The sequence below is a fragment of the Ursus arctos genome, unplaced genomic scaffold (assembly GCF_023065955.2).
Source record: "Ursus arctos isolate Adak ecotype North America unplaced genomic scaffold, UrsArc2.0 scaffold_2, whole genome shotgun sequence".
Classification (NCBI taxonomy): domain Eukaryota; kingdom Metazoa; phylum Chordata; class Mammalia; order Carnivora; family Ursidae; genus Ursus; species Ursus arctos.
The window spans coordinates 73,066,173-73,089,100 of NW_026622874.1; the positions used below are offsets into that span (position 1 = coordinate 73,066,173).

Genomic DNA, 22,928 nt, shown 5'->3' on the forward strand with positions numbered 1-22,928 from the left:
TACTCAGAAGGGGCTGCAAAGATGGGGGGTCTGTTCTTGGACCTGCTGGTGTCTGCTGCAAAAGCAGTGCGTAACAAACATGTCCCAGTCTCGGTGGCTCACCACCTCACGCATTAATATGCCTCCCTCCTGAGTGTGCAGCTCGATCGGGGTCTGGCGAATCGTGACTGGATTCGGCGGCGCCTGCCTCCAGACTGGGGATTAGATCCAAGTCTTCTCTGTGTGTGTCCTGGTTCTCCTCAACCTGGAATTTTAATCTCGTGGTGCTGGGAAAAGTGTCAGAGGGTGAGCCAACCACACGAACACTTTCAAAGCCGAACGGCTCATCAGCCGTAGTGGCCAGACCCAACAAACCCAACTCAGTGCACGGGAGAACATACGCCACCTCCTTTAACTGAGGGAATTGCAAAGTCACATGACTCAAGGAGAAGGGGAGGGACATGATGTCACCTACTGCACCCCCCAGGAAGGACGAGTGATGGTTAGGTACCTGAGGTTGACCAACCGGGTCCCCATTCTTGGCACTTTTCTCCCCCTTTCCTAGCTATGAGACTTCGGGTAACTCAACCCCTCTGACCCTCAGTTTCTTTATCTGTAAGATGGGCATAATAATAGTTCCCATCTCGAAGAGTTTCAGTGAAGACTGTCTGATTTATTCCAACAGCCTTGTAACGGTCCCCTAGCTTTTACCTGGCACCTCTTATGACCTCCTCTCTACACATCTACACATCAGCTGGAGACTGCCTTTAATACAGAAGTCATCCAGGCCTCAAGCCCATTTAAACAGATTAGTGGTTGCCAGGGCCCGGATGGGAGAGAAGAAATGGGGAATGATGGCTAATCAGTAGGAGGTTTCTTTTTAGGGGGAGAAAACGTTCTGGAATTGATTATGGCGATGGCTGCACAAGTCAGTGAATATGCAGTCTCTCTGTCTGCCCCCCACCCCCCCAGGCCCCCCTTTACTCACACTCACGTCAGGCCTAAATATCATGACCTATCCTATTCGAACTTGACTCCTCGCTGCCACTCGCTGTCTCCGGCTCTACCTTCTCTAGTATTTGTAACAATCCGACATGCTTTCTAATTCAGTTGTGTGCTGTCTTTATCATCTGCTCATTCCTCCTCCTCCTCCCGGTCTCCGCAATGCGCCAGGAGAACATAAACTTCACCGAGGCAGGACTATTTATCTATTTGCTCCGCGGCTGATCCCCAGATTGTGCCTGGCACATAGCAAGCCCTCTACACATATTTGTTGAATGGGTGATGTAAACGATATAATGCTTACAAAGTGCTCAGGATCTGGTAGGTAGGAGGGGCCAATCAGTGTTTGTTTTTTTATCATCACCATTTACTGCAAATAAACTACATAATTCCCAAATTTTCTGTCTGAAGTGACTCTGAGTTTGAGTCAAATATATTCCCCCCGGGAGTCCTTGCTTGCACACACGTGTGGGACAGGCTCCTGCAGTGTTTGTAGATGTGACTTTTCAGCCCCAGATTCCTTCCTGCCGGGCATAGCGAGCCGTGACATTTATAAATCTCTGGGCTCTTAATCCCCCGCGGATCCTCAGAGAGGAGTAGCGGTTTGTTGCTAAACACGTTGCCCCACTTTGACCAAGCGAGTGAAGAGATACCCGGGCAGCGATCCAGGGCTGTGACATCACCTCCACTCTAAGGAGGAGGATGATGAGACTCAGTTGCGTGAACCCCCTTGCCCAGAGCACCCGGCTGGAGAGGGGCCGAACCTCCCCAGGAAACAGGCCTCCGAGTCCGGGTCCTCCCACTGCAATCCCGAGGTTGTGGACACAGCTGTCTGTTTCAAGGCCTTTCCCTTACACTGAGCTGAGGTGAGGACAGCCTCTGTGTCATTCCTGCACATTCCTCACTACCAACTGCCTCGTCTCCATGTCAGTCTTTTAAGGAAGATGCTCGGGTGCCATTAGAGCAATTCCCACAGGATTCGGCCCAGAAGCCCCAGTCAGCATGCAAATATGCTACTTTCTGGAGCACATTCTCGTTATAACTCGTGGTGCCCAGCATGGAGCACGAAGCTGGGTCCTCCTACAATCAGTCACCGTTAAATGGGAACCACGAGGCCGCGGAAGTGTGAGTTAGGGCCACGGAGGGTGGCGGTGCCAGGCTTGATGAGGAAGAGTGTGGGCGCCCTCGACAGGCAAATGCGGCCTTGTAAAGGCTCCCCAGAGCCCACAGCAGTCACAAGAACCATCGAGAATAAGTACGTGGACACCACACGGCAGCCACGGAGCCTGTGTTTGCAAACCCACCACTTATGGAAAGATCCAAAGGCAGGTGTCTTTGGCCACGGTGGGATTCCATCTCGCAGGACCTGAAGCAGTCGAGAAAGCTGTAAAGGGCGGATCAGACCCCACCCTGTTCGCCTGCGTGTGACCAGCCTGTATCAAAGAGCAAGCCACCTGCACCTGGATGAGGGGGCCACACCACAGGTTCCCTCCTGTTGTGGGCAGGAAGGGAGTTCGCTTATCTTCAGGGCAGTTCAGCAAAACTTGCTGTGGGCCAGCAACGGGCAGGGCACCAGACAAAGTCAGCTTCTTGCCGCCCCTCCCCCCCGAAATTCGCAGCCCCAAATATATAAAGGCTTCCCTACAGGACACCTGCAAAGTGACAGAGGGGTGCGACCACCGCTGCCATCTTGTTTTTAATAATTTCCATCACCCCAGAAAGAAAACGCTCTATTTCTTCCCTCAGCCCGAGATAACCATTCATCTATTTCTTGTCTTTATAGATTTTGCTTCTCTGGACATTTTGTATAATGAAATTATACAAGAAGCGGTCTTTTGTGTCTGCTTTCGCTCACTTAGCACAGTGTTTTTGCGACTCATCCGTTTAGACACTCAGAAGCAATGTTTCCAGCATCAGTACAGACTTTAATTTTGTCCTTTTCCTTCACAACTGAAGCATGATTAACTGGCGTGAATCCGACAGAGCTGAAGACTTGTCATTTGCGGCGTGCCTGCTCATTCCAATCTCGACTGAGATTTGATCCCTGACCTTTAATAATGGGGCTTTTACTCTTTTTGTTTTCAGTCGTTTCTTGTAATGAGTCAAATGCGATGAAACAGCTAAGTGATCATCTCAACAAAGACAGCGATGGGGCTGGGGCCGCTGGTTGGCCAGCCGAGGTAACTTACCAGGTAACTAGTCACATGGCGTGTGAAGTCAGCCTCTGTTTCAGGATCGTTGATACCCACGGTGGGTGGAAGGGCGGCTTGTTCAGAACAGAGCCTGGAAGCGTGAGCATTGGAGACTGCCTGTGAATGTCCTTGTGTCCTTCTTCCCCTTCCTCTGTCTGCTGCCTTGTTCTGTTCAGACCCTCAACAGGTCAGATGAGGCCCACCCCCGAGGGGGAGGGCTCTCTGCTTTCCTCAGCGCACCGGTTCAAGTGCTAATCTCATCCCAAAACACCCTTGTGGACTCACCCAGAAGCTCTGTTTAGTCTGAGCACCCCATGGCCAGTCAAAATGACTCACAAAATTAATAGGAACCAGTGGGTGGAAAGACAAGGGAGGGAAAAGCACTTTGGGCAGAGGGGACAGCCTAAGTAAACATCTGGTGGTGCAAGATGGCAAAGGGTGGGTTTGAAATTGCAGGTAGGTCAGGGTGGCTGGAGGGCAAAAGATGGGAGGAGCCTGGGGGATGACTTTGAGGGGGAAGCTGGGCATGTTACGAATGTGATCAGACCCCGCTGAGGAGCGGTGCCTTTATCTTGAGGGCAAAGGGAGCTACTGAAGAATTTTATGTGTAGGTGATGTGAACAGATTTGAGTTTTATGAAGACGAGTTCCAAGTGGGGATCCTGGTTCCTCGGATCAAGGGTGGCTATTCCAAGTAGCAGATGTGGGTCTCAAAGTCCTTCAGAGCTGTGGCCAGGTCTCCCCAGCAGGGGGTCACACTTTGGGGAGGAGGGAGGCTAAGACTTGCCATGGAGGCCTTCGGGTTTCTAGAATCCCAGGCTGATGCCTGTCAGGGAAGAACCTGACAGAGATCTAGGACTGGCTTTCTGACCCAGCAGCCACTGACAAAAACAATTCTCATTTCCTTAACTGGCAAAGCCTCCTTGGTACAAAGAGGTGTTTATGGTTTCTTTTATTAGAAGAGCATTTAGAGGTCCTGAGTTGGGAAGGCAGGTGAACAGAAACGTGACATTCCTTTCCTTGTAAACGTTAAGGCCTTCTTCCCACTTTATAGTTGGCTCTGTTGATGATGAAGAGGAAAGGGATCGATATCTCTGCCTTCTGGGATCTGTCACCTTGTGAGCAAGGAGGCCTCCCAGGAAACGCAGGTGATCTCAGTGTTCTACTGAATTTCCAGGTTGGTTCCCACACACTGTGTGCCCCCAGGCAGATCATTTCACGTCTCCAGGCCTCAGTTGCTTGGTCTGTGAGATGGGAATGCAAACACCACCACCACGTGCCTCTTCGAGGTGTTGTGGGTATCACAAGAGTGAATATTCAGAGGGCATTTAGAGTAGAGTCTTGAATACAGGAAGCCTAGAAGTGTTTGTTCAATAAAAATGAATGGATTTTGAACCACAGCTGGCTCACGTTATGGAAAGCGAGTGAACTACCCCGCTGAGTGAACTACCCCGCTGAATGATGTTGGCACATTCCCTCCACTTCACCCCTGGGGAATGAGGCGGCTGGTGGGGGGTCTCCAAGACCTCTGGAGTCTCTCAGCTCTGCTTCTTTTCTCCCACCGTCCAGTGAAAGTGAGGTTTGTTTATATGCCGTGGAAGCCAGTGATGAAACAGACGCAGAGAGGTGATAATTTGCCAGAAAGGCTGGGATTGCAGCCAGCCCGAGATGAATGTTTCTCAGCCCTTTTTGCCCCCCGAGGAATATTTGGGGCGCTTCAAACAGACTGGTGTCTGAACCTCACCCCAGAACCACTGACCCACAGTCTCTGGGTGTGGGGCTGGGCCCCAGGATATTTGAAAAGTTCTCTCTAGAAGATTCTAATAGCAGCCGGACTTGGTTCTCATTGGCTGGGATTGAAATTCAGGTCTAAGCGAGGGTGCTACCTTCCGGCCATACATTCGTGCGCATGGGTGATGCTGGTCCACAGCGTGATGGCTGGAGCTGCCTGAGAGCGGAGCGTTCCTCTAAGCGGGAGCCACGCACTGGACCCCACCGCACACCGCAGCCCGTTCTACCTTCTAAAGAGAAGGTGTGCGTTTTACAGATGAGGCTCTGAGAGGGGACGGGCACTTCTCAAGGTCAGGGGTTAGTGAGTGGCGGGACGAGGTCCGTCTGACCTGAAGGTGCTTAGCGGCTCATCGCCTTTCACCACCTGGGCAGATGAAGCAGAGTGAACCCCCTGGGGGAAATCACACCCTGACTGTCGGGCAGTTCAGGCCACAGTGAATGTTTGCTGCAGGGTTGGGGAGTACCTTGCTCCTGGTGTGGCTTAATTTATTCCTTAGGTCAGCAGAGAGTGAACCAGAGGTTCTCTAACTGTGGTCTCTGTATCCCTAACATCGGTATCACCTGGGAATTTGTTAGAAATGCAGATTCTCAGGGCGCCTGGGTGGCTCAGTCTGTTAAGCGTCTACCTTCAGCTCAGGTCATGGTCTCAGGGTCCTGGGATGGAACCCCATATCGGGCTCCCCACTCAGTGGAGAGCCTGTTTCTCCCCCTGCCTGCTGCTCTCCCTGCTTGTGCTCTCTCTGACAAATAAGTAAAATCTTAAAAAAGAAAAAAAGAAAAGAAAAAAAAAGAAAAAAAAAAAAGAAATGTGGGTTCTCAGGCCCCATCCAGGACTTGCTGACTCAGAAACTTTGGGGGTGGGGCCCTGCGATCTGTGTTTTAATGACCCTTCTGGGGGACACTAATACTGATTAAAGTTGGAAGGCCACTGTTTCACACCTGGCTGCAAATTACAAATACCCAGGGAGCTTCTGCACATACTCATGCCTAGACCAGCTGGGGTCTCTGAGATGGGGTGGGCCGGGCACTGGTATTAAGAGAAACATCCACGGTAATTTTAATGTGCAACAAGTTTTGCTCAGTTGAGCAAAACAGCAATGGCAGGCAAAAACACCAACGGTACCTCATTAAATTTGAATTTCAGATACACAATGGATGCTTTTTTAGTATAAGTACGTGCCATGCAATATTTGGAAAAATGCTATGTGTAATCAGTGGTAAGAACCACTGGGCTGAGAATCTGAAGATACTGTAACTTTGGAAAGACAGAGCTAGAATATAAAAAGAGGAGATGCATGAATCTTATGTGTACAGCTCAATGAATTTTTCCTTATAAACACCTGTATAACTGCCACCCAGATTCCTTGCTCCTCAAAGCATGGTCAGCGGACCAGGAGCATCAAAATCACTTGGGAGCTGGTTAGAAATTCTGAATCTCAGGCTCTACCCCAGAATCTCAGGCTCTACCCCAGACCCACTGAATCAGAATCTGCATTTTAACAAGGTCCCCGGGTGATCTGTGTAAACATTAAGTTCGAGAAGTTCCAATCTAGTCTCTTTTTAGAGCTGCACTGTCCAAGGGCCGTCTGGGTGGCTCAGTCAATTGAGCGTCTGACTCTTGGTTTCAGCTCAGGTCATGATCTCAGGGTTGTGAGATCGAGCCCCTCATCCGGCTCTGTGCTTAGTGCAGAGTCTGCTTGTCCCTCTCCCTCTGCTCCTCCCCCTGTTCTCTCGCTCTGTCAAAGAAATAAATAAAATCTTTTAAAAAACCCCCAAAACCCAAGAACTGCACTGTCCAAGATGGGAGCTAGTATCCACGTGGAGCTAGTTCAATGAAAATTAATTAAAATGAAATAAATTTTAAAAGTTAGTTACTCCGCCATGAAAGCCATATTTTAAGTGCTCAGAAAATATGTGGCTAGCAGCTACCGTCTTGCATGGTGCAGATGCAGAATGTTTCCATCACGGCAGAAAGGTCTGGACGGCGCTCTTGTGGAAGAAGTCACCCAAAGTACATTCTTTGTGGGCCCACAGGTGGACCTCAGGGCCTTGTGCAAAGAGAAACATAAGAATGGCAATGGGCTATAGAAGCTTAAGCAGCAGCCGTTCAGCAGAAATGCCTGAGTCCTCTGAAAAAGGTCAAAGAAAACCCCCCAAACCACCTCTCAGGTTGGCAGAGCTCCTGGGCGAGCATGTCCGCGCTCTGCTGGCCGAAGTGTGTGAGTGCCTACGATAGCCACATCGTTACCCGATAAATTCGTTAGGACGGATGCGATCACGGTGAATAGCAACGGGAGGCAGAGGCAGGACAGTATTACTGTTGTGTTGCATGAACAGTGCTCGCCCCGCAGGACGCCTCCCTCTGGCTCTCCTTGCCTGTCTGCAGGTGGCGTGGGGGGACAGGGAATGCAGCCGAGGCCGGCCACTGAAATGTCGCAGTGTCTTGTTATATACAACGGGGACGTGAAGACAGGAAAGCAAAAGGCTCTGGAGAATTTGGATCCCAGCCTCTGGGTCTGTGGCAAGAAGGCTGGGGTTGTCAAATGGCAATTACCACCTCTTGCAAATTTTATATGGGATTCAGGGTTCCAAGTGTTTTGTGCATACATTTCTCTCATTTGACTGTCAGCTGCTTACAGGTTTTTGGTGAGCGATACATCAGAGAGAAACCCTGAGAGCTGAAAGTGCTTGGAAAAATTCATTCTGTTCCCTGGGTTTCTGTTCTGGATGCGTCACTGGGCAGCTGTGAGTTCTTGGGCAAAGTGCTAGCCTCTCGGAGCCTCAGTTTCCTTATCTGTAACATTCTCGAAGGGGTGGTGGGTTGGCGATACTCTGTGCTGGCTCAGGCAGCCCTAAGTGAATATTTTTAGGCTTCATCCTTTTCCTGAGAACCCACTATGTACCAGGCATGGGAGTAACGCCAAGATGGTAAGACACAGTTCTTGTCATGTGCAGAAAACTGCAGTTAATCACAGTGTTCAGAGATCAGGATAAAGGTGTTTATGGGGCGCTATGGAAACACGGAAATGCAGTTTTTCATGCCACGGAGCTCCCGTTAGGGCTGCTGGGGTGTTCCTGTGACGTGATGTCTGACTTGCCCCAGAGCGAGTGATCCAAGACAGAGCAAGGCAGAAGCTGCCATGTCTGTGGTGCCCCAGCCCTGGGAGTCACACTTGTCATCTCGGCCATATCCTTTTGGTTACACAGGCCAGCCTATCCAGGGTGGGAGGGGGTTCCCCAAGCCCTTGAGTGTTAGGAGATGAGAAGCAGTGGGGCCATCTTGGAAGCTGGCTCCCTTCTGTAAGATGAGGGATTACGCCCTTGCTCCGTTTTTACCGACGACGAGACGGAGGCATGAGCTTGAGTGACTTGACCCAAGGATCTTGCAATTAGACGTTGGCAGCGTTTGGAACCCTGCTGCCTTCTGATGAGCTCCTTCTTTTCCTTTCATTCAAAGGCATTTCATCAGGTTAGAAATCAGGATGGAGATGTGGCTGGAATAGCAGAGAACTGATATTCTCTGTGAGCAGGTCTAGGGAAATGAACACTCGCAGAAGACCATCCAATTCTCCCACCCAGAACCCAGCGCTCAGGCAAAGCCCAAGTGTTCGGTTCAGAGGGAGGCTGGTCTGTTGGTGAATGTTCATTTTTTAAAGGCTAGTGTATGACTGTTGGTTTTCAGGAAGTTCATGATGAAGCTAGAAAAATAACCTAATTGGTTTTTTTTGTTTGTTTTTTAAAGATTTTATTTATTTATTCGACAGAGATAGAGACAGCCATCGAGAGAGGGAACACAAGCAGGGGGAGTGGGAGAGGAAGAAGCAGGCTCATAGCAGAGGAGCTTGATGTGGGGCTCAATCCCAGAACGCCGGGATCACGCCCTGAGCCGAAGGCAGACGCTTAACCGCTGTGCCACCCAGGCGCCCCAATAACCTAATTGTTTATCTGCCTCTATACATGGCTCAGAACTCAGAGTAAACTCCAAATTGGGGTTCCTTATTATTAAGGCACAGCTGGCCACTGGACTTTGCTCATCTCCTGCGTCATCTGCTCTGATGGCGGCTTCGGTATCTTGGCTATCGTAAATAATGCTGCAATTAACATCGGGGAGCATATACCTTTCCAAATTAGTATTTTCATTCATTTTTAATAAAACACCCAATAGTGGAATTTCCTGGATCATATGGTATTTGTATGATGAATTTCTGGAAGGCTCTCCACACTGTCTCACACAGTGGAGGCACCAATTTACATTTCCGCCAGCAGTGCACGAGGGCTCCTCTTCCCTCCACTGTGTTTTGTTCGTGGCTGCAAGCCCCCGCGTCTGGAAGAATGCTGAACGCGGAGTCAGCCTTCAATCTTTATTCACTGAACGAACGAACAAATGAGCGATTAATATTAGTCAAGGCCTTTACGTTCGTCACCTCATTGGATTCAATAAATCCAATGATTTATTACTATGTCCACGTTACAGAAGGGAGTCTGAGTCTCGAGAGATGCGGTGGTTTGTGTGGCCCACAGATGAGCTGAGACGGAAACCCAAGGCTGTGTGTCCCCAAGCCAACCTGCTGCTTGCCTCTCACCACGCGATGGCCTCCTCTGGGAGAGGAGCCTTCTGCCTCCAGGCTGTGGGGATTCTGGAACGCCAACTTCCGATTCTGACTTTTCCCTTAATTGACCGAGTCGTCAGAGAGGTGACATCGGGAGGCAGCAGGGAGTGCAGAAAGCTATTTTTTTTTTTTTTTTTTGCTTTTCCTCTTTTTATTTCACAATCCTAAGTTTCTTATTGAACGTCCCCTCACCGGGCCGTGAGTGATGGCATTCTCCTCACACGTGTCGCCCCGCACATGCTTGGGGAGACCTTGCTGGCTAAGAACTGTCAGCTCCAGCCGCCACAGGATGCCAGCTCCTCCTCCTTCTGTTTGGAGGTGACAAAGCCACTCAGTCTTCTAGACAGTAGTTGTGACACGAAATAACTGAGCTGAGGTTTTCTTCACTTTTCACGTTAAGGACAGCGTGACTGCATTCTAGAAAGAGTTTCCAATGGAGGAGCAAAGGTATTCCTAATTCTGCCCAATATCTCAGGAGCCACAATGAATCACGAGTGTCCTCCAAGCTAGCCGACCTCTCCCTGTGACAGGACTGGATGGAATTTTTGTTGAGCAGGGTCAGGGAGGGAGGCAGGGATAAAAGACCATTAACGCACTCACACAGATGCTGACACAACCTGCAACGCATGCCCAAGGCATGTGGAGCCAGGACTGGCGTAACCTGGTAGATGATTCCCCCACGCAGAGAATAAGAAGACAAGTGATTAATAATAGCTTTTACCCCCAGTCAAGACATTCCCATTCACCATCTCATTTAATCTGGCAAGGTAGCTATTATTTATTACCATCCCCATTTTACAGATGGTAGAACTGAGTCTAGCGAGGTTAATTGGTTGGTGCCGTCAGTGGCTGAGCTGAAATTGCGTGGTTGCACTTGGTGAGTTGAAATTCCGTGGCTGCTCTGTAAACCTCGGTGTCATGCATGGACTTCAGCTTCATTACTGGATCATTCTCTTGCGTTTGTAGCCTGGCTCTTAATCTGGGGAGGTTTCGGCCAATGCGGATGCCCGGGCCCCACCCGCCAGGGTTTTGATTTAATTAGTGTGGGTCAAGGCAAGGGTTATGGGCTGCAATGTGCAGGCAGTGTTGAAATCCACTGGGTTCAGTCTTCGGTGACTTGAAGAGGCCCCTACTGAGATGTAAAGCCTCAGTCAGCTGCGAGCCTATGTGAGGTTCCCGACACTTAACATTGGGAGATTTCCTTTAGAAATCTAGATTTATGACTTCTTTTGAAAATTCAGCAGCTCCAACAGCCCTTGGCCAGAATTCCCAGTGGCAGTAACTGGTTATTACAATTCTTATTACCAACCCAGCATTTGAGTTTGAGATTCTGTGTGTTATTTCTTGCTTCTGTCTGGTTACCTCTGCTCCATTACCAGCAATGTATTCTGGGCTCCTTTCCTCACTGGGCACTTGGACCTTGGCCAGCCTGTTTCTCAACATCTCCGAGTGGTTGCTTCACACTCAACCCAGCATCTGACATGGTTCACCTGGCCCTTGTGGCAGGTGCTGCTGGGCATTTTGCCCAACAAACATTCCCTCATCTCTGTCGTTGTTGTTAAAGGAAGAGGGAATGTGTTCAGCTTCAGGAGATGAGCCTCAATTGGTTCAAATTATTTGTGGAAATTTCCTTTCCCTTTGCCTGGGACTGGCTTAGTGGTGGGCATGTGACTCAGTTTTGGCCCGTGATATCCAAGGAGAGGTCTACTAGGAGATTCTGGCAAAGATTTTTCTCCTTCATAAAAGAAAGATTCCTTCCTTTTGGAAAGCTGTCATATGGAGATGGGATATTTGGAGTTGGGGCAGCCATCTTGTGACCATGAGACAAGAGCGCATTCTCACACTGAGAATAACAGAAGTCAGGAAGATCCAGGGACCCTCATGATTCACCGAACTGCTTAACCAAACCTAGGCCTCCTGCTTATGGACTTCTTAATTTGGAAGCCACAAATGCACTTGTGGTTTAAGACAGTGTGTGACTTTAAAGAATATCAGTTAAAGCCAAAACCCTCTAACCCTCGCATCTCTCTTGCCAGGTAGATCGTAAGCTCCAGGAAGGCAGGACTGCATCTGTTTGTCCACTGGTATATAAGCTTAGCACAATGTCTAGCACATTGCTAGCACCCTATAAATATTTGTTGAATGGGTGAATTAATCCATTTCAGACATTTTGAACTAACCAGGTATGAAGACGACAAAAACATCCAATTTATGTGCCCTGGTCCAAGTATACAATATACAAAAGTAAAATTCAGGTAGTAATTTCAGAGAAGTAATGTGAGGTGAATAACATATTTGACTTCATTTTACAGGTGAGAGTTTTGGGGCTCAGAGAGGAGAAATTATTGCCCACATCCCCAGCTATAGCCGTAGCTGGGGAATAGTGGAGTCTGGGTGATTTGAATTCAAAATCTGTACTCTGCGGACTCTGGCCCACGTGCTGAGCTCTGCCGCCTGCCATCCTCAAGGGAAGGCATAATGTCTGCAGCAAATGAGATAGCTCCTACAGGTTTTGTCTTGCGAAATCCAACAGATGACAGAACTACCCAGCAGAACTTGGTTCCCATGAGCCCTGATTCACCAGATGCTATTTTTGTGCCATTTATGAGTAGAGCCTCAAAAATTGGCATCATGGAACCTGACAGAAGAAAACTTTGGCTTCCATCCCTTTCAGCTGCCAGCCCACAAGCCCACGTGGTGGCAGCTAGAACGCGGTCCGTGGAGACCAACGGGCTGGACAGCTAATTCCAGCTCTGCCCCTCCTGACCTGTGTGACCTCGGGCATACAAAGTCAGCCCTCGGAGCCTCGGTTTCAGCCTCCATAAAAGGCATAGGAGCCATAAGAAGAGGAAATGTGGGAAGTGCTTTGCACCATACCTAGCACATAGTAGGCGCTCAACACATACGTTTCTGTCTGCTCCACTGTTCCGCCTCAGTTCTGAGGTCAACTCTAAGTAAATTTTTATGCTTAGGAGAGTTATTGCATTTTATATAGAAAGCGCACATAAAGGATGTGGGAAATTCTGTTGAAGATTTCATAACCCTTCTTTCCAGGTTCTGTGCCAGTGAAATAAGCCTCAGTTCACCCCACTGTAAAAGAGAAAGAACTAAAACCACCTTCCACCTAATGCACAGGAAAGCTGAGAAATTCCGTGACTTGATTAAAAGTTGCAGACTATCTTCCTATCGGCAGATGAATGACATTTAAATAGAAACCAGGGTTCAGCTACATCATTACCTGCTTAGGTAACATGCCCCCAGACAGCACGTCTGCCTAATCACTGTACGCTTTTCTTAAATACCCTGTTTACCGATTGTCTTATAACCAGATAACATACATAGGTAATTTTATATTTATGGATAAGTACTCTTTCCTGGCAACTTGAACATCTAAATCAGGCAACACAAAATCAGATAATTGCAGAGAAACATTTGTCGTCTGGCATGTGCGATCTCGAGGTAAAACAGCATAATTACGTGGTATCTGTTTGGAATTAATCAAAGGTGGGTGGCCTATCAGTTGTGTTTCTGTCATCCTTCCGTTTCTAAAAGTGAAATTCAAATTTACCTTGAGGAGTGGCTTCTAGCTTTGACAGCTCTCATCAAATGTCCATGCACTTGCTTTCATAACCCCTCGTGCTTGGAGGCTGTGGGTACAAATGAGCATGTTTCATCGAGTAGCTGCGGTTGAAAAAAGACTATTCAACGGATTTCATCTGAGAACACATTTGGCCAATGAGAGTGGAGTATGCCTCAGGTCTGACCAATCACTGGGCTCTATTGCTCAGCCATCAGTAATTGGCTCAGTGGGTGAGCATGTGACCTTAGCAGAGCCAATGAGCAGTCTTCCCTGGAATTGATGCTGGAGGAAAGACGTTCTTGCTTTTGGCTGGAAATATAAAGGGGGATGTAAATTGTGGATGCTGGCAGTTAGCTTTCCCCCAGCACGTACAGAAGACCTGTCCATAGTGGAAGGTAATGAAGATAAGGAGAGAAGAGGAAAGTGATAAATTGATGGCGGGGGTGGGGGTGGTGAGAGGGAGGTTTTGGCAATGTAAGTCCAGGCTGGTCACCAGTCCCACTGCCTGGGGGCCGCATCCCTGTGGCTCTGCATTTAATTCTTTCCAAAGTATCCTTCTCAAGCCACACGAACCAAAAAATTCTGTTCTCCAGTAGGGGGTGTGAGTTTAGTTTTGGCCCCATTTCCTGCAACAAAAGGAAGTTCTACCTTCTCTGGCAAATTCCCCAGGCCAGTGTGAGGGTGAGTGGACATCCCCTCCACACTGCTCTCTGGGGGCGATCTGGTCTGAGCCCAGTGATTCAGGAGATTTTTGCGTGGTCCATGAAAAGGCAAAATTAGTGGGTTCTTACTCATTTTCTCAGGGTCCCTGGCCAGCCCTGGGGATGAGACTAGAGAACGGAAATGTGACCCCTGGGCCCATGTCAGTAAGGCCATTTCTTCCCGTACAAGTCTCACATATATTCCTGCCCTTGGACTCAGTAACTCTAATTCTTGGTCTCTATTCTGGAAACAGCATAAGATGGAGCAAAGATTTATCCATAACAAGGCAGAGCAAGGCCCTATTGTGTGGCACATGGCATTTAACTTGTCCCATGAAGAACCTGAAATGATACTGTAAATACTTAGCTATAATATTAAATGAAAAAAGTAGGGTGGAGGAATTGTGACAAACACTCTACATTATGTAAAGGGCCCTCAGAACAAAGCCTGGAAGGAAAGGGGCTGTTATTTGACTGTGGCTGAATGGCGGGATTGAAAGGTCTATGTTGTCTGGCTTCTTTACATCCTTCATCACCTTTCCAACTTCCTATAATGATGATGTATTACTTACAATCACAAAGAGAAAATAAAGCAAAATGTAATAAAGCAAAACAAACCTTGGCTTGACTACATTCCACCTTCTCTCTGCTTGAGCGGAGATGTCTGACTGCTTGTGCTTTGACTTGGGAGTGGGAGCCGGGTAAGCAAATATCCTCCGTGACCTTTCAGCGAGCTTCGTGACATTTCTCTTCCCGGCCTTTCGCCTATAAGTGGGGATATGAATTCCTGCATGATTACCATTCGAAAACGTCAGAAGAGTGAGAAGGACCATCAATGAAATATTGAGCATGAAGGGACAACATTTCGGGAGCTGCTTTGCTGCAGGTGCTGGGACGTCTGCAGTGTCCCCACGAAGCTCCTTGGGCTGAGTGACAGGGGACACATTTCCAGGATGGATTCTGAGGATGTTGCCAAAATATCCCCCCTGCTATACAGCATGTTGATTTCACAGAGAGGGCATGAGAGGAGGGCAGAGGGTTCAGATGAGAGAGGGCGGCAGGTGTAGCCCCTGAGAGCTGTTCTCAGCCTGGTCAAGTGCTCACCTGTATGGCTGGTCTTCCATCCATCCAGCAAACATCGACTAAAGCATCCTCTCTGTACCGGGGATGGTGACTGGCTCTGGTTTACAGAGGAGCGAAGCAGCCAGCATGCCCGAGGGCCGACGGAGGAAGACAGCTCTGTAGAAACCAATTGATCAGACCAGGACCGTCAAACGGAAATATAAAGTGAACCACAAATATAATTTTACATAATTATAGAATTACATAATTTTATATAACTGAAAATTCTTAGACCCATGAAAAAAGTAAAAAGAAACAGACGACATAAAAATTTAAGTAATGTGTTTTATTTAGCTTAATATATCCAAAATATTATCATCGCCACATGGAACTGACATAAAAACATTATCTTTCATTCTCTTTTTATAGTGTTTTAAAAATAGACATTATTTTTTGGGCGTCTGGGTAGCGCAGTCGGTTAAGCATCCAAGTCTCGGTTTCCGCTCAGCTCATGATCTCATGGATCGTGAGATCGAGCCCTGCATCAGGGTCTGCGCTCAGTGGGAAGTCTACTTGAAGTTTCTCTCCCTCTGCCCCTCCACCCACTTGTGCACGTGCTCTCTCCCAAATAAATCAATACATCTTTAAAAAAACCAGACATTATATTTTCGAGTAGTTCTAGGTTCACAGCATTATTGAGGGGAAAGTACAGAAATTCCCCACCCACCCCCTGCCCCCACGCAGGCCCAGCCTCCCCCACTATAGACATCCCCCACCAGCGTGGGACCTTTGTTATAATGGATGCACCTACATGGCCACATCACAGTCACCCAAAGCCCAGAATTTATTTTAGATTCATTCTTGGTGTTGTGCGTTCTAGGGGCTGCTGTTTATTCTATCAGGCAGGTGCATGATGACACGTCTCCAGCATCGCGGTACCATAGAGAGTAGTTTCAGCGCCCCGAAAATCCTCTGTGTGCCACCCGTTTGCCCCTCCCCTAGTCCCTGGCAACCACATAAAAGAATATTTTACTCTTTCCAAAGTTCTGCCTTTTCGAGAATGTGATATGGCTGCAATCAGTACGGAGCCTTTTCAGACCGGCTCTTCCCCTTAGTGATGCACATTCAAGGTTCCCTCACGTCTTCTTATGGTCTTTCATTTCTATTAGGACTAAATCCTCAAAATCCAGTGTGTATTTGACACCCGAAGCGCATCTCAGTTCGGAAGAGCCACGTTTCCAGGGCTTCAGAGCCACAGGAGGCCCGTGGCTCCAGGACTGGACGCTGCAGGTCTAGGGGGTCCTCGAGGTCGCCTCTGAACGTTTGTTGCTATAATGACCACGAGTGCAGGACGAAGAGCACGCACCAGGTGCCACCACGGAGCTGCTGAGGGACATTCAAGTGGATCCTGGCCCCTGGGGGTTGAGGTGGGGAGGTCGGCGGTGGGAAGGCAGGCACCTCTAGCTGCTGGAAAAAGCAGAGAAACAGATCCGTCCAGAGCTTCCAAAAGGGGCACAGCTCTGTCATCTCCTTGACATTAGCCCGGTGGGCCTCGTTTCAGACTCCTGACCGCCGGAATGGTAAGATAACACATTTGCGGTGTTTTAAGCCACTAGATTCGTGGTCATCTGTGACAGCGGCCCCAGGACACTAGACGCCACCAAGCCTTTGAATGATGGAACATGGGGCTTCCTCGGGAAGCCTGGGAATTCCTGGGAGGAACTGGCAAGACTTTGTTTTCTACTTCTACCTCCTTCTGAGGTGTCGGGGCTGGGCTTGCTGAGAAAGAGAGTCTGCAGAATTGGAAGAGATGGAAAGGGGCTCCAGGGCTGGGCACAGGTGTGGGGTCTCTGGCTGGGTGAGGGAGCGGCTTTGGGGGAATTTCATAGCTGCTGAATGATGAGGGAACAGAAGGCAAGCTGAAGACAGAGCAGAAGCTGACACCTCACAACCCCCCCATGGGATGGATATATGCGACATTCCTCATGCACTCCTGGCTGCCCCAAAGCGAAGGAAAGGAAAAACAAATAGGTAACCTAGAGAGACCACAATCCTGCAAGACAGGAGTCTCCCTCAGTTTACACGTCTTAGCAATTTACAAGAACAAAGCATTCCTATCAATAACCTAGCTTCCAGAAAGAAATGTAGATACAATTAAATGTCCTTGTAACCTGCAGCCCATGGACAGATACTTGAAGCAGGCAGAGTGTAACGTTCCTCCAGGAAGCTCCCAACTATCCTATGTTAATGCCTTCCTAGAGGGGTCAACAACCTTAACTTGACAACAGCAAGGCCTCCAATATCCTGTGAGTCTTCTTTAACATATGAAAATCCTTTCTCAACCTCCCTTTTCCTTGCCTCCCCCAAGCCCATAGTATATACTCAGCCACCCCTCACAACCCTGGGGCAGCAGCTCTTTCTGCCCACGGGTCCTGTCCCCGTGCTTTATAAACCACCATTGTGCACCAAAGACGTCTGGAGAATTCTTTTTGGAATCTCACCCCACCTTACCTCACCTGTATTCCAAAACCCTATCAGTGAAGACCAGTGATCCTCCCAGGATGTCTGTGCAAAGGTGAACACTGAGAGCAGTGGTGAGAGGCTGTGTGGCTGGGCTCATGGTCCACGACGAGGACACCCCTGGCCGTTGCTCCTGGAAGCCCATCTGGGCGTCAGCATCCAGACATTGCAGAGAATGGGGTTCAACAGGGGTCTTAAAGCAGAAAAAGGAACGCAGATTCCGAGCCCCATGTCTGTGGCAGGTCCCTGCCCCTCCCCTGTTTTCCAAGCACCAGGTAATGGGGGGGAATTTCGCACGGAGGAGAGACGGCAGAACACCTAGGAACTTCATTTCTCGCTACCTCAGCCAACAGGAGCTCAGAGTCTGATTCTGTTTGATTTGGAAAAAATAAATTTCTGTGACCATTTTGCCCCTGAGGGTTGCAGAGCATTTTCCAAAGGACTTTGACATTATTTTCTGTCTGCCAAGCTTCTGTCTTGATAACCTGACACCGGGAGAGTTAGAAAGGGCAGCCCTGTCCTGTGCCGGCAGCTCTTCCCAGAAGTGCAAGGAAAAGGGTTGCAGTGAGTGATTCACTGGAGGGGCACAGGGGTCTCTGAACCAACATTTCCTGGAATAAAGAGGGAAAGGGATATATCCTGTGAGAGGATGGACTCCTTTGAAGGAGCTCTGAAGTCGGAGTCTAGTACCTCCCCCTCCCCCCTGCATTTCCTGGCTGTGTGGCCTTGGGCCAATCACACCACCCCTCTGGGCTTCTGTTTCATTTTGTTGTGCAGAACAGATGTGACAAAATCTGCTGTGGAGGATCAGGTTCCCTGGGAAAGACTCTGAGGTGGGGATCTGCATACAGGTTTGTTGGGGAACGTTCTAGAAGTCTACACTTACGGAGGCATAAGGGAAGTTGATGGGGCAGAGGGAGGAGCTGAACCATCATTAGTCGGTTGTGACAGAGACCTTGTCCTGTCACAGTGTCACCAGCTACCTGGAGCTGGGATGTTCTGCGGAGTTGTCCCTCTTGGAGGCAGAAGGGTGGGGTCAGGCACTGGGTTCAGGTGCCCCCCCCCCCCCCCGCCCCGGGAGGAAATGTGTGACCTTGGGGAGCCTGGTCCCTTCCACGAGGGGGGGGGGAAGTGTAATTCCTGGTGAAGACTTTGGCCGAGAGTTGTCAGCTGCAATACTTCTGGGCGCAGGAGCAATGAGGGCCCTGCGCCCCAAAGGAGAGACGTGGGGGCACAGCACAGCATCCCCTACAAGTACCAACCTCAAGGGCTCAGTGGGAGGGTCACATGCATTGAAGACCTCCACATGATTGTCAGAGAGCACGCACATACTAGTGGCTCAATTAATGGTGGTTGACGATATTGCTATGATTATGATGATTATTCCGGTATCAAGAGGGTTTGTGAAGATGCTAATGGATAAAGGTGAATTCCAAGCAGCCCCGAGGTCTGGGAGATTCAGAGGAAATAATCATCCTGGGAGAGTTCACTGGCCTTTGCAAAGCCTCTAATCACCGAGGAGCTGACAGATTTGCATCCTGAAAAAGCCTTGAGTCTGCAAACAAACAGGCTTGCCTTTGAAGGAGAAAGCCAGAAGGAAGCAGAGCCGTTTTGCATTTGAACCAGCCCTGGTTTATGCTTCTCTGGAGACAAGAACACTCCTGCAACCCACCAGAATGTGCTGTTTGGTTTTCCTCACGACAGTTTTGCTCTGCAGGCTTGCTAGGCCTGTGCTGGCGGGGACGTGGCAGATGATTTCCAGTGTGAATTCCGAGAACCCTGGGGGAGGGCCGTGAGCTGAATGCTTTGAATTTAGGAAGGACACCTTGAGGCCCCTGCGGCAGGCTTTGTCCCTCACTCTTGGCCTATTGGGGCAGCCTGTGATCCTCCCTGGAAAAAGTGCTGGGTCAGCAACACAGGCTGCTGGAGCCTCAGGAGACACAAAGAAGTCCATCAAAGCCACTAGGAGGTTGTCCTCAAAGCCCTGCCTTGTCCCCTTCCCCTGGGAGCTCCCAGGGGCCTGGCCTAGAGGACAGGCTTGTCATCCATGGGGATATGAGGGCTGACTGTGAGCTCTAGGAGGACATACCTTGCGGGTTTAGTTTGTCACTTTAATCTATGTTTAGGTTAAATGTTTACCTATTAGATGAACAAATGACTCAACAAACAAATGAGCGAACAAATGAATGAATGAATGAATGAATGAATGAAGTCTTCCCTGGAAGGCACTGGAAGGCCTGGGAAGCTGAGTGTGTAGCCAAGTATGGAGATATGGCTGTCCAAGTATTTATGGCCTGCTGCTTTAATTCCCTGACCCCTCGGCCCGGGGGGCTGGGGGTTGTGTGTATTCTGGGGTCTCCCATGTGTGAGTGTTCTCTAGTAATGGAGAGCCAGAGCGTGCCATGTTCTTCCATGTGCCAGAGGCTTCAGACATCCCCCTGCCCGGCCAGCTTCCCTCCTCCTCGCTACTTCTCACTTAGATAAGCCCTGATCATCCTGGGCCCAGAGGAGACCTCTTCCCAGACCCCCACAGCCCCTGGGGTCTCTCTTGACTTCCCAAGTTGCCACACCCATCTCTGGGTTCTTTGAGGAGGGACGGACTTGACTGATATCAAAGGCCCAGCACCCCACAGGGGACCTGATTGGAGCAGGTGTTCTGTAAAAGTTTTTTTTTTTTTTTTTTTTTAAGGAATGAATGAATGAAGTCAGAATGGTGTCAGGAAATCCTTAACCTGCAAGAGGTCTGGAAAGGCAGGGGGCACGGACATTCCCAGAGGTCAGAGACAAATCCTTCAGAGCACTACCCTGGCGAAACGGGTCTGGGGAGGCAGGTGGTCTGTGGACCACCCCTTCAGGAATTCAGCATCAGCCTGCAAGCAATTAAAAAACGGTCCTTCTCTCTCGCTCATACTCTTTGAACTTAAAGAGCGAGTGGAAATGGTTTCTTACGTGGGATCAAACAGACCATCTTCCCAAACGTATCCATCTGATGTTAGATAGGAGGAAGCAGAGAGGACTCCTTCCCAGGAGAGCTGAGGGCGTGTGTGGGAAACAGGCTGGTGCTGGGGTGAGCGGGAGGGGGAGGTTGTGGCAGAGGAAGGAGGGAAGACACAGCGGGCACTTCACAGGGGACAGAGACGGGGACAGAGGTGCGGCAGGGGTGCGGTGTGTGGGGGGGTCCTGGATGTGTAGAGTTTCTCCCAGACCTGTAGCAAGGTGGCCTTTCCATGCGATGGCACACCTGAGCCAGGTCAGCACTGCACTAGGGGCACAGACACGGAGATGCAGACGTACCATTTCATGCTGCCTCATCTGGACCCACGACTGCTTCCCATTTCTATCCTTTGCACTGGCGTCTAAGGCGGTGGGAGTCTCTGGGACGTTCATATTATGGAAAGCGCCACGTCTGTGCAGCCCCGCTCCCAAGCTCCTTTTCCCAGTGCATGTGCTTCGGGCAGCCTCTTGGTAATAAAGCAGTGAAGTCATCACTGCTGTCCCCTCTCTTACCCCTGCCCTTTGCCCAAAGAAAGAAAAATGAACTTCGTGCAGGAATGCACAGCGGGTGACTAGGCATCACTGATGGACCGTGTCTCCAGCCTGGTAGCCTTGACCCTGGTCCAGGCAGTCGCTCCGAAGGAAACAGATGAAATCTCTCTGCCTTTTCCTGGACTGAGAGCAAGGTAGGGTCATTCACGTCCTGCCCTGTGCTGTTACCCGTCCAGCCTGCGTCCCTCTCTCCTGTCTTGGCCAGCAGCTGCTGTTCTTCCCAGGACTCTGGGCCCCCTGCTCACCTCCACCTCATGCTCACCTCCTTCCTTCTCCTGTGGGAACTTGCCTGGCATCCTGTCTTGCCGCTGTGCCTCGGCCCCCTTAGCCGGGGGGCCACATCGCCGGATCCCGCTCTCCGGCAAAATCCCATACAGCAGGACATCTCATGCTCGGCACTCAAAGACATCTGGGGCAGAGCGTTCTGTGCTACGAGGGCTGCCCTGTGTCTTGGAGGACATGTAGCAGCATTCCTGGCCTCTACCCACTAGATGCCAGCAGCAGTCCCCGGCAGACTTGCGTTGATCAAAAATATCTCCAGACCTTGCCGGGTGTCCCAGAGGGGTTAGTTAGGCAAATCTGCCCCCGCTTGAAGTTCTGCTTTAGAAACACTTCTCCTTGGCCACGAAGACCCTGCTGTCTGCACTGTGAACACGCTTCCGAGCCCACGCGGGTGATATCCTGCAGAGCGGCCAGGCTGATGGTTTATAAGCGTTAATCGGATGATGCCCGCTCTGGATTTAGAACCCATCTGTTGCCTCCCGCTGCCCTCAGGACCAGCTCCAAAGCCCCACCTCGTCCTTCCAGAACTCTTCTCTCTTCCGTGCCCTCTCAGACTACTCTCTTCCTGCGTCACATGGGATGGATCCTGGCGCAGGGAACACTCAGGGAGCGGCGCCGGTCACAGGTCTTTCTCGGGGAACTGGGACAGCTAGTGCCACACGTGCTAGCATGTGACCTCCTGTTGCAGAGGCCAGCGGCCTTGGCCTGGGTCCCAGTTCCCATGCATGCTGACGGCTTCCTCTGACACCGAGAGGTGCTCCTGGGCTGCCCACTGGGTATCCTTGGCCAGGGAAGCACGCAAGACAGTACAGACGCAGGCGCAATCCGCAGTGGGTGAGGGATGAGGGTTGGTGGGTAAGCAGCCAGCTTCCTTACTGCTTCGTAGGATCATTCCAATGTGTTTTTCCGACGGTTTCCAGCGAGTGGGAGCCCCTGTTGCCAATCACAGGTCCTGCTCGAATGCACTCTGTGCCAGTTTTCTCCCTACCCTACCTCTTCCTAGCTGCCCCACCACAGCTTCCTCTCGCCTCCCTCATAAAGGATTTGCACCCAGGTCCTGTCTCAGGCTTGATTTGGATATTCATAATTGAACGGTGATGAATGCTGAGTGCAACGTGGACGCGACCCAGCCCAGCCATGTGGCTTGTGAGCAGCGGCCCTTTAGGACCCCCAGCAGTTCTGAGAATGGTCTCGCACCTCTCCCACGGGACCCACGTGGCCTGGAGCCTTGCTGAAGCCCCTCCCAAGGACACAGAGGGTAACTGCAGAAGGGGAGGCAGGCAAGCGTGGTGGGAAGGGGAGAGCATGGCGTTGAGTGTCGGGTGTGAGCCCTGGCTCTACTATGTGATTCAGGACAAGTTACTTATCTCACCCCAATGTTTCCCTCTCGAGGATCATCACGGATTCATCCTCTGAACAGGGACACAGGGCACATGAGAGGGACACTGTCAGAACCACCGGCATGGGCCGGCGATGTGGGGTCCTCTGCCTTGTCTGCTGAGTGGGGATAATCACACTGCCTTTGGGGAACCCACATTAAGACATATGTGATTATTATAATCCCTGCACACAGTATGAGACAGGGCACCGTCATCACCCCATTTGACAGATGAGTAAACTGACACCGCGGGGAGTTCACTGACTGGTCCAGGGTCCAGAACTTG

General features: G+C 50.1%; 1 long non-coding RNA gene across 1 annotated transcript; it reads right to left on the reverse strand.

Annotated features, from left to right (window-relative positions):
• Positions 1-9,694: 9,694 nt before the first annotated feature.
• Positions 9,695-15,093, reverse strand: LOC125283425 (uncharacterized). Its single transcript, XR_007191267.2, has 3 exons — positions 14,959-15,093; positions 14,473-14,619; positions 9,695-13,220 (listed from the first exon to the last, which is right to left on the reverse strand). It is a non-coding gene; the product is annotated as an uncharacterized LOC125283425 (long non-coding RNA).
• Positions 15,094-22,928: the final 7,835 nt, after the last annotated feature.